Raw genomic sequence first — 13,428 nt, 5'->3', positions numbered from 1 at the left:
GCAGCTGTGTTTAAGGACTCCTGCAGACGTTTCCCCCTCATGACAGTGCCTCCTCCATCTCTTCCCTCATGCCAGCTGGGTGCTTTACAGACCTTACCTCATTTATACCCATGATCTCAAGAGTCAGTAAGTAGGGTTGATCTAAGGTCTAGTTTACTAAGGTACACAAGAGTTGAGAGATTTGCCCAAGGCCACATTGCAATAAATGTCTGGGCTGGGTTTCAAATTGAAGTGGGAGAGAGACATCAGTGGATACCCCTCTAAGGAAGTGTTTTTACCTTTCCAGACTCAGCTCCTCTCCCCTCTTCCCCAGTTCCACACCACCCCAGCCACTCTAGCCTTCCTACTCACCTGAGCTCTCTGAGGACACTTTTCCAAGCAGTGTCAGCTGACTCTGTAAGATGGGATGAATGAAGAAACTGAGGCCTGGGGATAAAGAAACCACAAAGCAGTCTGTCAGTGGCAGGCCCCCAAACAGGACCCAGATCCTCTCCCTTCTAGCTGAGCATTTTCCCCACAGCATGCGAGGAGACAAACCAGTTTTTCAGACCAGCCTGGAAAGCTTGGAATGAAGGCTTTTATCCACATCCCACCTGCAAGAGCGCAGGACCCAGTCCCTCAGAAGTCCAGGATTCATCAGCTTTCTAAACCAAGATGCTCTAAGGGTTCATTGTCTCCCTCCATCCCAACTATACCAACCACCAGCTTGGGCTTAGCTAGGGCCTTGCAGAGGCTTTCCAGGTGGCTCAGTGGTAAAGAACCCACCTGCCAATGCAGGAGACATAAGAGACACGGGTTTGATCCCTGGGTTGGGAAGATCCCTTGGAGGAGGGCATGGCAACCCACTCCAGAATTCTTGCCTGGAAAATCCCCATGGACAGAGGAACCTGGCGGGCTATAGTCCATGGGGTCATAAAGTCAGACACGAGTGAAGTGACTTAGCATGCATGCAGGGCCTTGTAGAGGTGCAGAAGAAACCCTGGGGAGCATCAGTTCTCTGCAGGAACAGCTCCAGATGCTGGCCCTTGGACCTGAGTGTACTGTATTCCTGCCATCTTGGGCTTCCCTAGCAGCCATAGGCACCTTGCTCTTCCTCCCTTGGCCTCCCTCAGGACCCAGGCTGCTGCCTGGAGCCAGGCAGTTCATGGAAGCCCCATCCACGGTCCCCCCAGAGACAGATCAAATGACCATTAAGCTTTGAGCAGATGTAGACAGTGGAAGGTGAGGGCCCAGGCCAGGAAGCATTTTGTTCTTTGCTAATTGGCCTCCTGCGGTCACCAGAGAGGTTCTGGAGCCTAGAAGGGAAAGAGCCACATCAGTTCTCTATGACTATTCCTCTGTGGGCTGAAACCTAAGTGCTTCGGGCCTGGTGGGCAAGCAGATGTCTGGACAGCCCACACTACATGGCAGGGAAGGCAAGAAGGGGTGGAGGGTTGTATAAGGTCTCAGCCCCATGGAGTCTAACCTGCAGGGCCTCCCTGGGAACTATGGGAGGGCCAGGGAGCCTGAGAGACAGGAGGCTCCTTCTAGGCTCAGAAAGAGCTTCCCAACCCTGTCTGCTCTGAGACCCTGGGCTCTATACATCCCCTCTCATGACCTCTGAACCCCCTTTACCAATTCAGATTCATAGGCCTTTATGAATCATTGATTCCCCCACTTTTTCTCAGGGTACAGATGAGGACATTGAGGCTCAGAGGGGAAAATCCGTACTATGCAAAGCAGTGGTAGAGCTGAGATGAAGCTCTACTGCCATCCCCATGTGCCCCATTATTTTAGCTTAGAGATGCCAACTGTCAGAAAGCAAGGATTCACCTGTGTTTTCCCAGCCCCTGTATCTGGTGCTTAATAAATATTCTAGACTGATGACTCTCTGATTGGAGCAGCTCCTTAGAGACTAGTTGAGCTTTGGAGAACTCTGATGACTGGCCTGATGTGGGCTGTTCCCTGGATTCCAGGTTTGGACATTGGCCTTGCAGCTGCCTGTTTGCTCCTGGAGCAATGCCCGCTCACCCAAGGACATCTAGTGCAAAGATCTGCCCTTACTCTGCTGCTATGGCATCCAGGAGGCTGAAGCTCAGGCGCATCTCTCGTCATACACACTCTGGTTCCCTGATTTCCCTGTCTCCAGTCTCAGACCTTGCCAAGCCCTATCCAGGGAGGGTCCACCCAGGTCTGTCCAAGAAGAGACCAAGGACTAGAAAGCTCATCAGTCAGGCCTTAGTCACAGAGGGGGACTGGCTTTTGAAATCTCTTTGGTCCTTGGCCTCCAGGCCACCACCTCACTTCTTTGTGGGTAATAAAAAGTGCTGTCAGTCTCTGCAAACCATGTTTCCACGTTGCCACCCAAAAGAATCTTTTCCCAACCAGTCTCTCTCCTTCATATTTTTTTTATTGGCTTGAGTGAGTCCTTTAGGAAGCATACCTGGACCCCACCAAGAATGACCAGATTTCTGCAAGACTTCATGTTGTGGCTTCTGCTGGGCCCAGAGTCAAATCAACATGCCCATCAGGCCCACTGCCTGCGTCATGCCTAAGCTTGCTGTGCCTATCAGACACTGTCTTGGTGAGTTTGGTTACCCTTGCCAAGGCCTCCTTGGCACCCATGTTAGTTTTCCTAACCATTCTCTTGCCTTTGTACCCACTCCACCCTCAGGCCCAAGCGAAACTATCCTCAGATTGAGCTCTATGGATGTGGCAAGATAAATTCTTAAATGAGACAAGCATTGCGGCAGACACTTGGATGGCCCCCATCTCATTTGATCCTCACATCAATCTATTAAGGTGAGGATCTGCGGTCCAGTTTGAAGATAAAGAAACTAAGGCTCAGAGAAATACTCATGAAAAGTGAAATCAAGTCTGTCTGATTCCAAAGACAGAATTTGAACCATGGGAAAGAAATGAATTGGGGCCCAGGGAAAAGCCTGAAAGTGGGATAGCAACAGCATGGGTGTGGAGATTTCCTGTGTGAACCTTTGAAAAAGCTGAGGAATCACCACTGGCATTTATAGGGCAGTTCCTGTGTGCTAGGCCTATTCATTGTTTCCTTGAATCTGCATAAGAACTCTGTGATGCCCATATTATTGTTCCCATTTTACAGAAACTGGGGACCAGAGAGCTGAAGCAACTTACCTAAGCATGTGTGCTAAGTCGCTTCAGTTGTGTCTGACTCTTGGTGACCCCATGGACTGTAGCCTGCCAGGCTCGTCTGTCCATGGGGATTCTTCAGGCAAGAATACTGCAGTGGGTTGCCATGCCCTCCTCCAGGGGATCTTCCCAACCAGGGATCGAACCTGCATCTCTTACATCTCCTGCATTGCAGGCAGATTCTTTACCACTGAGCCATCTGGGAAGCCCCAACTTACCTAAGGCCACCCAGCAAATAAGTGGGGGAGAGGGGCCCGGACCTCAACGCTTGCTTTTTCTACTTGGTGGAAACAGGAATGGATGACTGATTAGCTCTGAGAAGTTCAGAGCTTAAATGACTGACAGGAGGTTGGGTTGAGAGAACAGCCTGCAAACTGTGAAGTGCCATGCAAATGCACCCCAGTTAAGGTCAGACACCAAAGAACCATGAGGGTGAGTTTTGTTGGCAAAGGTGGAGGGGAATAGGAGCAGCTCAGGCTAAGGTTCCTCTCAGAGGTAGCTGTGAGAGGAGGGTTAGACAGGGAGCCCTGCACGATGGGGCCAGTTGGCCAACCCAGGCACTCAGAGCTGGATAAGTCAATGGTCCTGATCTAAATGATTTAGCAAAACCAGGAATTGGGGTGTGAGCCAGTGACCAGAAGCAGCCAAGGCAGTTTGAAAGAAGTGAGAGGCCAGGGCTCTTGCTTGGTTGGGAGTCGAGGATCCACTGGCCCATGGAGGTTGAAGAGGAGGCCTGGGTGGGGGTGCAGAGGCCCTTCAGTGGGTGTCATGTGGACCCTCAGCCACAGCTCATAGCCTTGTTCTAGGGACCAACAGACAGAGGCCCATGCCTCTGAATCCTAGCTCACTGGGGGAGACTGCAGGGGCAGACAGAATTGGGGAGCTGGTCTTGAAGGGTGGCAGGACTTTGGCAGGCTGTGATGTGGAGAAGGCCTGGTGCCGCGCCACATCTCTGAAGAGCTCTGGAGCGGCACCCACACACCCAGCCTGCCCCTCCCTCCTTTGTTATGCCCAAACTCCTTCATCACAGCACTGGATTTTAATTGCTCACCCATCTGCTTTCTCACCCATCAGACTAGGAACAACACAAGGACAGCACCTGCCTTTGTAGCCACAATTTATGGAGCCACAACTGTATATACCTTGCTTCTCTCCATGGTCTGAAAGTTCCCGATGTGTCTCAGTGGAGGCCTAATTTGGTGGAGGTCCCAGTGCATTCAGCATGGATGCCAGTGGTAGGAACTTATGAGAAATGAGCATAGGCTTTGGTGACTAACCTTGGTCACTGGGGTGGAGCCCCATGGTGGGATTCAGGGGTGGGGTGTGGAGGGGTGTGTGTGTACCTGCCAGTCCTGGTAGCAGCTGACTCAGATCCCTGGGGGCCTGTGTGGAAGGAACAATGGGGCCTGGCACTGCGACTTCCAAGTTTCCCAAGGACCAGGGGGCAACACCATTATTTCCACTCTGCTACTCTCCCCTGGGACCCCCATGGTGAAGCCCAGCACCCCACCCCCACCCTATATCATCCCAGCTACTCTTCCCTCCTTAGCCCTAAATGAAATCTCATCAGCATATTAATAGGACATTATGGTTTCTAATGAGGATCCAGAAAACATTTATAGAACAGATTAAAGACAGCTCCACCCCATTAAACAGCCCTGAGCCTTCCCAGGGGATCCTCGGGTTGGGGAGGGGTGGAGCAGATGGCAAGAGGGGAGCCATTTTCTCTGCTGGCCCCGCAAAAGGGAAGGTGGGGAGAGAGAGTTACAGGGAGAGGAGCTGGGCCTACATCACGAGGCCCCTGCTTTCTTTTTTTGCTGGGTTCCAAGTTAAAAGTGGCACTGACAGAGCAATGGCACTGCCATCATCCTAGTCCCAGAAGGCTCCTCAGGGCAAAGAGGTCTGATGCCCGGTGCTGACAAGCCCACCATACCAGCTGGGGCCCTCATGCAGGCCCAGTGCTAGCCCTAATCTCACCTAGGCAAGAGGGTAGCCAATGCAGGCCATGCTGCCATTGGCCTCTGCATTTTCAGTTAGACAAAACCCCATGAACATCTCTAAACAAGGCCCCAATTGAGCATCTACCCTGTGCCAGGCAGCATATGGGGCACTTCTCCACAGGGGATCAAACTGAATTCATAAAGCAACAGTGCAAAGCAGATGCCTGTCTTTAGTTGGCTTTAGACGTGAGGCTCAGGGAAGGGAAGCAACTTATCCAAGGTCACACAGCAACTCTGAGATTCTCAACTCAGTCTGTCTGGTTCTAAAGCCCACATTCTTTCCTTTATGCCACACAGCTTAATGAGCACCTCCTCAGTATAAATGACCACACTATGCACTCGGCTTCACTCCCCAATCTCCTACTTCTTCTTCAGAGGCTGATGGCATCAGGGAAAACATGAGATGGTAGAGATAAAAAAAATCTGGATTTCAATTCCAGCTCTGCCATGACCTAACTGCATGACCTTGGAAAATCTCACTTAACTTTTCTGAGTCTCCATTTTCTCATCCATCTAAAGAGGCTGGGACTCCAGGGTTCTGGTAAAGATTCCATGAGAAGTACATACTTGAGAATCATTTACCACTAGCACTGCACTCAATACCTCGTTTTTTTCATTATCAAACGGGGCTAATGTCACCCACCCTAACTGCTTCTGTAGGCCAGGAGGGCTGTGGCAGGACTAAGAGACGCAGTTCAAGCCACAGATCGCTACCCAAATGTAAGGGTTATTTGCCAGCAGCCCTCTTTGTCCTCAGCCAAGCTGGTGAAAGTGCCCTGTATGCCACAGGCAAGACAAGGAAAATAAATGGGGGAGCTGGCACAGGTCAGGACCCTCAGCAAGGGAGGAAGAGGTAGGTTTTGAGCATTCTTTGGCAGGCACTTCTCAGTGCCCAAGTATCATTAAGTTCTTGGCTCCCCAAGCATGGGAGAGTGACAGAAGGGACCCCTGCCTTGTGATAGTGTACCCCCTCCCCACTGCTCTCGCCCTGTGACACTCTGCCTCAGCCACGCAGACCTCCCTGCTACCCCTCAGTCATGCCAGGCACACTCCGGTCTCAGGGTTTGGTGTTTGCTGTTTCCTTTGCCCTGGTTTCCTCAGGCTGGCTCCTTCCATGCCTTTGGATTTCTGCTGAAATGGTCATTCTATTTAAACCACACAGGCTCCTCTACCCATCCCGCCTCACCCCAGCACTCCCTTCCCCCTTAGCACTTTTTCTTCAGTGCGCTTATCACCTTCTTTCCCTATCATTTTCTACTACTTATTCGTCTTATTCATTGTCTATCAGCTCCCCCTGGAATGTGAACTCCAAGAAAGCAGCAACCTCTGATTTGTTCCCTGCTGTGTCTCCAGTGCCTGGAACAGTGCTTGGTACGAAATAAATACTTATTAAAGGAATGAAGGGGCCCCCAGAGGCTCTTCTAGATCAGGTCTGAACTTGTATTCTCTCTGCCCAAGCTGGACATCTCTTTTTTTCCTAGAAGGAAAATCTTGCTTTGGTTTTTTTTTTTGTTTATATATTCATTCAATGTGTGTGTGTGTGTGTGTGTGTGTGTGTGTGTGTGTGTGTGTGCACGCATGCCAGGCACTGTTCTAGGTGCTGAGGTTGCAGCAGAAAAACAGCCAGACGTGGTCGCTGCCCTTAATGAGCTTCGATTTGGGAGGGTAGGGAAGGAAGATGACAAACTGATTTAAAAGCGTACTTAGTACTGTGAAGAACATATAACAGTTTGACAGACTGGAGTGACCAGGTAGCTAGGGAAAGCTTCAGAGAAGAGTGACACTGGAGCTGATAGCCTCGTGGTGAGATGAAGGGGGCCAGGCCATATAGCAGAGAGAAAGAGCATTCCTGGTGGGAGGGCCACAAGGACAAAGGCTGAGCGGCCAGAGTGCCAGGCACGAGTGAGGCGTCTTAGACTTGATCTGCCTCTTGTGCATCACCCGTTCGGAAGGCATCTTGGCAAGCCAGTGCAACACCCCGCTACTAGACACTCACGTGTGTCAGGCACCTACAGTTGTGTGCAAGTGTGTTTATGTATGTGTGGTATGTGGGTGCGGATCTGGGGAGGTAGCAGGGCTCAGTGTGGGCAACAGCTCCTGGAGAGAGAAAAAGAAGGTGAAAAGAGGAGACTTGGGGTGCAGAGGTTCTAGTCCAGTGTGGGCCGTACCGCAGGCTCACATCTAATGTCAATCGCCTATGTAATTTTGGCCAAGACCCTTCCCCTGTCTAGGCAGGTGTCACTATTGATAAGATGGGAACAGGTAGGGTGGGGCCCTCCTGTCTGGCAGCCTGTTCCTTTTGCCCCCCACTCTGTGGAAGTGGCATTTCCTCAGTCACAATCACAGTGGCAGAAGTGGTCACAGGTGGGGTGGCATTTGATAGCTGGAAAGGATGATGGCTGGGTCCAATGCTGGCTTGTGTCTGGGTCTCCCACCGCTTCCCTCCAAGTGCTCATTTCTTCCCTTGCTGGGGAAGGCCCTCTCCAGATGCTGGCTTCTCAGAGCTTCTCAGGTTTCCTGCTGGGTCCCGCTGAGCCAAATGCCTCAACCTCACCGGGACTCTCCCCTCCCCTCCCCTGCCGCCAGCACCAGCGCCAGGCCCCCTCCACCCCACACCGCTCTCCCTGCTCTTCTCTGAACTGCCTCCAGCTTGGCTGCATCCCTGAGATAATGAGGTGTCTGCGACTGAATGCAGTGGGCTCGGCGGGGCAGGACAGCAGGCCAGAGGCCCAGGAATCAGACAGCAGCAAGCACCAAGACTGGCCCAGCTGGGCCCAGCATCCACCAGGTGTCCCCACCCAGTCCACCAGCCCCAGTGTCACCCTTTGCCCCACCCCAGGCCAGAGACTCAAGATGAAGGGAGGCCCAGCTGTGAAAACTCCAGCTCCACAGTGCTGCTGCAGCTGATGATAGGAGGAATCTTGAGTTTCAAAGGGATGCCCCGCTCATAACCCCTCATATCTGGACAGCACATCGGTGTTTACGAGGCACTTTCACTCATCCTGCAAACGTTTACTGAGCACAGACTCAGTGCCAGGCCCCATGCTGGTCAGGGGGAGATGAAGAACAAGATGGGGAGTTCTCTGTCTAGTAGGAAGACAGACACAGAAATGAGCCATGAGGATATGTGGGAATCAGAGCCTGGATGAGGGGTGCAATAAGCCAGGGGATGGGCTACCCAAGCCAGTCTGGAGGGGTGGTGTGGGTAGGGATAAGTGGGAAAGTTTCACCAAAGAGGGAGCCTTTGGAGTCATCCTGAAGAAAGAGAGGAATGAGGCAAAGGACGGATTGCAGGTGGGAAGGGAATAGCTTGAGGAGCCCAGAGGATATCTTGCTTAATCCTCAAAATCCACCCTAGAGGGTGAGCATTCTAGTTTCCATTTTACAGATGGTGAAACAGAGGCCCAGAAAGGATAATAATGCTTTGCCTCGAGGGCAGTGTTAGTCTGAAGAAACCTTTCATCCATCCTCTCATTTTTCAGTTCACACTAATCCTATAACATACTTAGAGACTTTATCTGTACCTGACAGATGGGGAAACAGGCTCAAAGAAGGAAAGTGACTGGAGAGACAAGCTCTCAACTTTTCCTAAGTTTGTCTGAGTCTCCCCACTTGGAGAAAGTGTTTGGAGAGGCATGGGGATCTAAGGGAGGTGGTACCACAAACTCATACCCCTAAATTCTTTCTTCTACCCTATCCTGTACCCCATATGTGCCTCTCTTCCTGAGGCTTAACTTCCCCGTGGCTGGAGCAGAGTTTAGGTGAGAAACCACTTGTCCAGACCTCCCCTCATTCAAAGAGGATGGCTGGAGTATTGGTATTTTCGTGAATTATTCAGGAGCTGTGGCTGGCAGGAGGATGGGAGCAGGTGTTCTCATATGCCAAGCATGGCAGCTGCACAGAAAGTGACCCCGAAGGTTGGACCCTCATCAGCTGCCTGATCTCTCTCTCTCCACTCCGAGAGAAATTGCAAGCCTGTGGTGCTGGGGGCAGAGGACAGTGGGCAAGGGTAGACAGGAGGAGGGAACAGCCTGAGGGTGATGGGTAAAGTAGGTCCCAGATCCTGAGGGCCTCTAGTGTGCAACACAGCTCCTATACTCCTCACCAAACTCTGTGCTATTATTGTTATTTTATAGATGAGGAAAGAGAAAAGGAGAGTAACTTACCTAGAGTCTGTAATGGGCTGAATGTTTGTGTCTCCCTCAAAATTCATAGCCCTAATCCTTAACATGATGCTATTAGGAGATGAGGCCTTTGGAGGCCAATTAGGTTTAGATGAGATCATAAGGGTAGGGTCATCATGATGGCATCAGTGCCCTTACAAGAAGAGACCTGAAAGTTTATTCTCTCCTTACTCTTGCTCACTCAATAACTACCCTCCACCCCTACCCCCATGTGAGGACACAGTGAGAAGATGGCCGTTTACAAGCCAGGAAGCGGGCTCTCACCAGACACCAAATCTGCTGGTGCTTTGATCTTCCATTTCCCAACCTCCATAATGGAGAAAAATGTGTTTGTTGTTTAAGCCATCCAATTTATGGTATTTAAAAAACAAAACAAAACAAAAAAAAAACAGCCCTAACTAAGACAGGCCACACGGCAAATAAATAGCACTTCCAGAATCCAAACTCAGATCTGCCCACTCCAGACCACAAATACCTTTTCCACTGTTCTTCCCTTGACCTGGGACTCGGTCCCCCAGGTGGACAACCTGCCCCTTGGGCACTCCCTTTTCAGTGAACCTGTGGCCACTTCGGGGCCCCACCAAGATTTGAGATCCAACCCTCTCTCCATTAAAAGAATTCTTAGGGGGCTGGCTATGGGTTTCCTAAAGTATAATTACCAGGTGTGGACTTGTAGGTGAGTGGGAAATCCCAGGCACGGGGTGGTGGTCAGTCTCTTCCTCAGAAACCTTTGAATGTGGGGAGGTGTTTTAAGGTACTGTTAAAAACGCAGCCGCTGGAGTTAAGGTTGTTGGATCTAGCAAATTACAAAAAACAGGATGCCCAGTTAACTTTGAATTTCAGACAAACAACGAATACATTTTAGCAGAAGCATGTCATGTGTTAGTATCAGTACGCACTAAAAAAAAAGTATTTGTTGTTTATCTAAAATTAATATTAAACTCAAAATTTCTGTTTTCTCTGGCAATCCTACCTGGGGTCAAACAGCCTTGGCTTCAATACCAGGTTGACGACTACCGAACTGTGTGGCCTTGGGCGAGTTAGTAACCTCTCTGTGCCTCAATGTCATCACCTGGAAAGAATGGCTGAGAAGTTTAAATGAAGTGATAAGATGCAAAGCATTTCGCAGATGTTTTTATTTATTTTCTTCCTTTCTCTGTGTATTCCCTCCATGGATTCCCCTCCCCTGATGCTCCGCTGGCTACTTACTCTTCCTGGAGTGTGCACCACCCCCCACAGGCCACACACTGGGTAGGGGGGAGCCTGTTTCATAGCTCAGAGGAAGAAGAGGGCTCATGTCTTTTATGCTCCTGCTTCCCAAGTGGTGCTAGTGGTAAAGAACTTGCCTGCCAGTGCTGGAGACATAAGAGACCTGGGTTCGATCACTGGGTTGGGAAGATCCCCCGGAGAAGGGCGTGGCAACCCATGCCAGTATTCTAGCCTGGAGAATCCTATGGACAGAGGAGCCTGGGAGGGTAGCAAAGAGTCGGACATGACTGAAGCGACGGAGCACGCACATGCAGTAATGCGCTTATCGCTGCTCAGCATTCTCTTCAATTCACTGGGCCATCACAGGCCTCCAAGATCCTCATTATTCTTCATTTCCTTTCACAGATGGGAAAGAGGAGGTCAAGAATGGTGAATGTACTTGCCCAAGGTCACCCAGCTAACCCCGGGCCTATCTGACCCTCACCACCCTCTGCCATGCTTTCCTCACTTTCTGCATCCCCTTCCTTTGGGCCCAGGTTCTAGCTTACCGAGGGGATACCCCTGCTCAGGTTTAGGCAGTATGTGTAGGAAGCAGAGCAGCCTGAGAGAGGAGGCCAGGGGCCCTCCAGGCTGACAGGCTCCCTGGGTGCAGCACCATCCATTTCTAGGCCTCCCTCCCCCGCATCCCTCCCCAGCCTCGACCATGCCGATAGCTCTATCCTGCGGCAAAATGCACTTCTCTCCGATATGCCCAGCTGCACGTCTACTATGCATGCTAATCAGCGGCCAGTGCTTGCCAACAATTTGCTTCAGTTCTGGGGCTCATTCTGGGTTTATTTACTTTTTATATTTATACCTTGTGTGCAGAGATGGCTGATTTGAAGTAGGAACAGGGTCTGGGGAAGAGGCCCAGCAGAAATGGGAGGAATAAAGAAGTGAAAAGCTAGAAGCTGGGAGAGAATTCAGGGGTCACCTTTGCCATCCCCCTGCCTCCTGACAAGATTACACCAAAAGGAAAACAGCACTTAAAACGATAACATGGAACCCTTCTAGAGTATCCCTGGTAGACTTGGGAGGTGGGTCCAGCAGGGATTAGCAAGCCCATGTTAAAGAAGAGAAAATCAAGGCTCTGGGTATAATGTGATACATTGATTCTTCTAACCCAGATCTTTCGACTGTAGACAATAAAGATTAAATAAACAAAGATGAAATGAGTAACGAGACTTCATTTTGTCTCCCCATCTCGTGTACTGAGTAGGAACTTGCACCCGGAGAGGGGAAGGCACCTAGCCAAGGTCACAGAATGAATCTGAAGCGGAACCAGGACTACCATGTCATCCTGCTGCCTTCCAGTCCTGACTTCTCCCAGTTGCATCCAGTAGGAAGCTGCCTAGGAGGGAGAAAGCTTCTCCTCATCTGCCATATCTACCAAGGGAAGAGGCCACCAGCCTCCTGAAAGCTCTTCCCATATAGTTCTCCACAAATTCACGGCATTAATAATTTACATCTCTCCAAGTCCTTTCCTTGTGGCTCAGCTGGAAAAGAATCCACCCTGCAATGCCGGAGACCTGGGTTCGATCCCTGGGTTGGGAAGATCCCCTGGAGAAGGGAATGGTTACCCACTCCAGTATTCTGGCCTGGAGAATTCCATGGGCTGTCTAGTCCATAGAGTGGCAAAGAGTTGGACATGACTGAGCATCTTTCACTCACTCAAGTCCTTTCTAACTGAACTTACCCCTTTCCCTCTGCTTCTCACTTTAAAAGGGAAGGCTCCTCCAGCTCTGTTGTTACCCCAAGGTTTGAGACGTAGTAAATACTTAGTAAGCTGTGTGCCATGAAGATACAAATGTATAGGGCAACTTGGCAACACCCTATAAGGGTGAAGAGAAGCACACACCCTCAGACCCAGTACGACCCTGGTAACGTGTTCACACACAAATCCACCAGGAGATGCACACAGGGATGTTTCTGGTGGTGCCCTTTGTTTGAATGAAGCATGCAAAACCACCTAAGTGTTCGTCATGAGGAAGACAGATAAATACGTTGTGATGTATTTATACAATGGAATACTATTTGGCAATGAAAATAAATAACCTTTAGCTACACTGTTAACACAGACATACATGGAGTGACAAAGCACATAAGGTTACGTTTACACGGAATACCATAGTGCAAAGCTTTTGACACATAGAAATCAAGAGAGTGATTGACTACCTTGCAGAGGGTTAAGAAGGAGAATAGGATCAGAGAGGGTACAAAGAGAGCTCCAATGATATCTGTGACTCATTCCTGAAGCTGAATGATGGGTAATGGGCTTTGTTGCGTTATTCTAGAGACCTTTTTATGTATCTGAAGTATTTTATTATATTAATAAAACAAATGGTAGAAGAAATAGATGAATGAATGAAAGAGTGAATGCTGCGTCTCTTCAGCCGGAAGGCTGATTCTGCCGACTTTCCTTTGTTTTGTGTGTATCTCCCTCTCTAGGACTTCTGTGAGCTGTGGAATCTAGCTAACCTGGGCTGGAATCCTGGCTCTGCCCCTTGCTGTCTTGTAACCTGGGGACCCGATTACTTCCTTGCCCTACCCACCTCAGGAAGTTATTTCTGAGCGTCTGCTAAGATGATGGGATGTCTTGGAACTTATCTAGTCCAATCCTCATTTCATAGATATCAAAAGGGAGGCCCAAATGGGAACCTCAGTCCCTACCATGGGAGCTAAGAATATAATTGCTCCTTATCCTACCCATGACCAGACAGGGCCAAGAATGGAAGCAGATCGGATGGCTGTCAATACTTCAAGACTGCAGCACTGGTGAGGGAGGGAGAGACAGTGTGGTCCTGAGGTTGGGCCAAGGAAGTGGGGTTTCAGCCTCACCTGAAGGATCAGGC

The sequence above is a fragment of the Ovis aries genome, chromosome X (assembly GCF_016772045.2).
Source record: "Ovis aries strain OAR_USU_Benz2616 breed Rambouillet chromosome X, ARS-UI_Ramb_v3.0, whole genome shotgun sequence".
In the NCBI taxonomy this organism is placed as follows: Eukaryota; Metazoa; Chordata; class Mammalia; order Artiodactyla; family Bovidae; genus Ovis; species Ovis aries.
Note: the sequence above shows the minus strand (reverse complement) of the source record.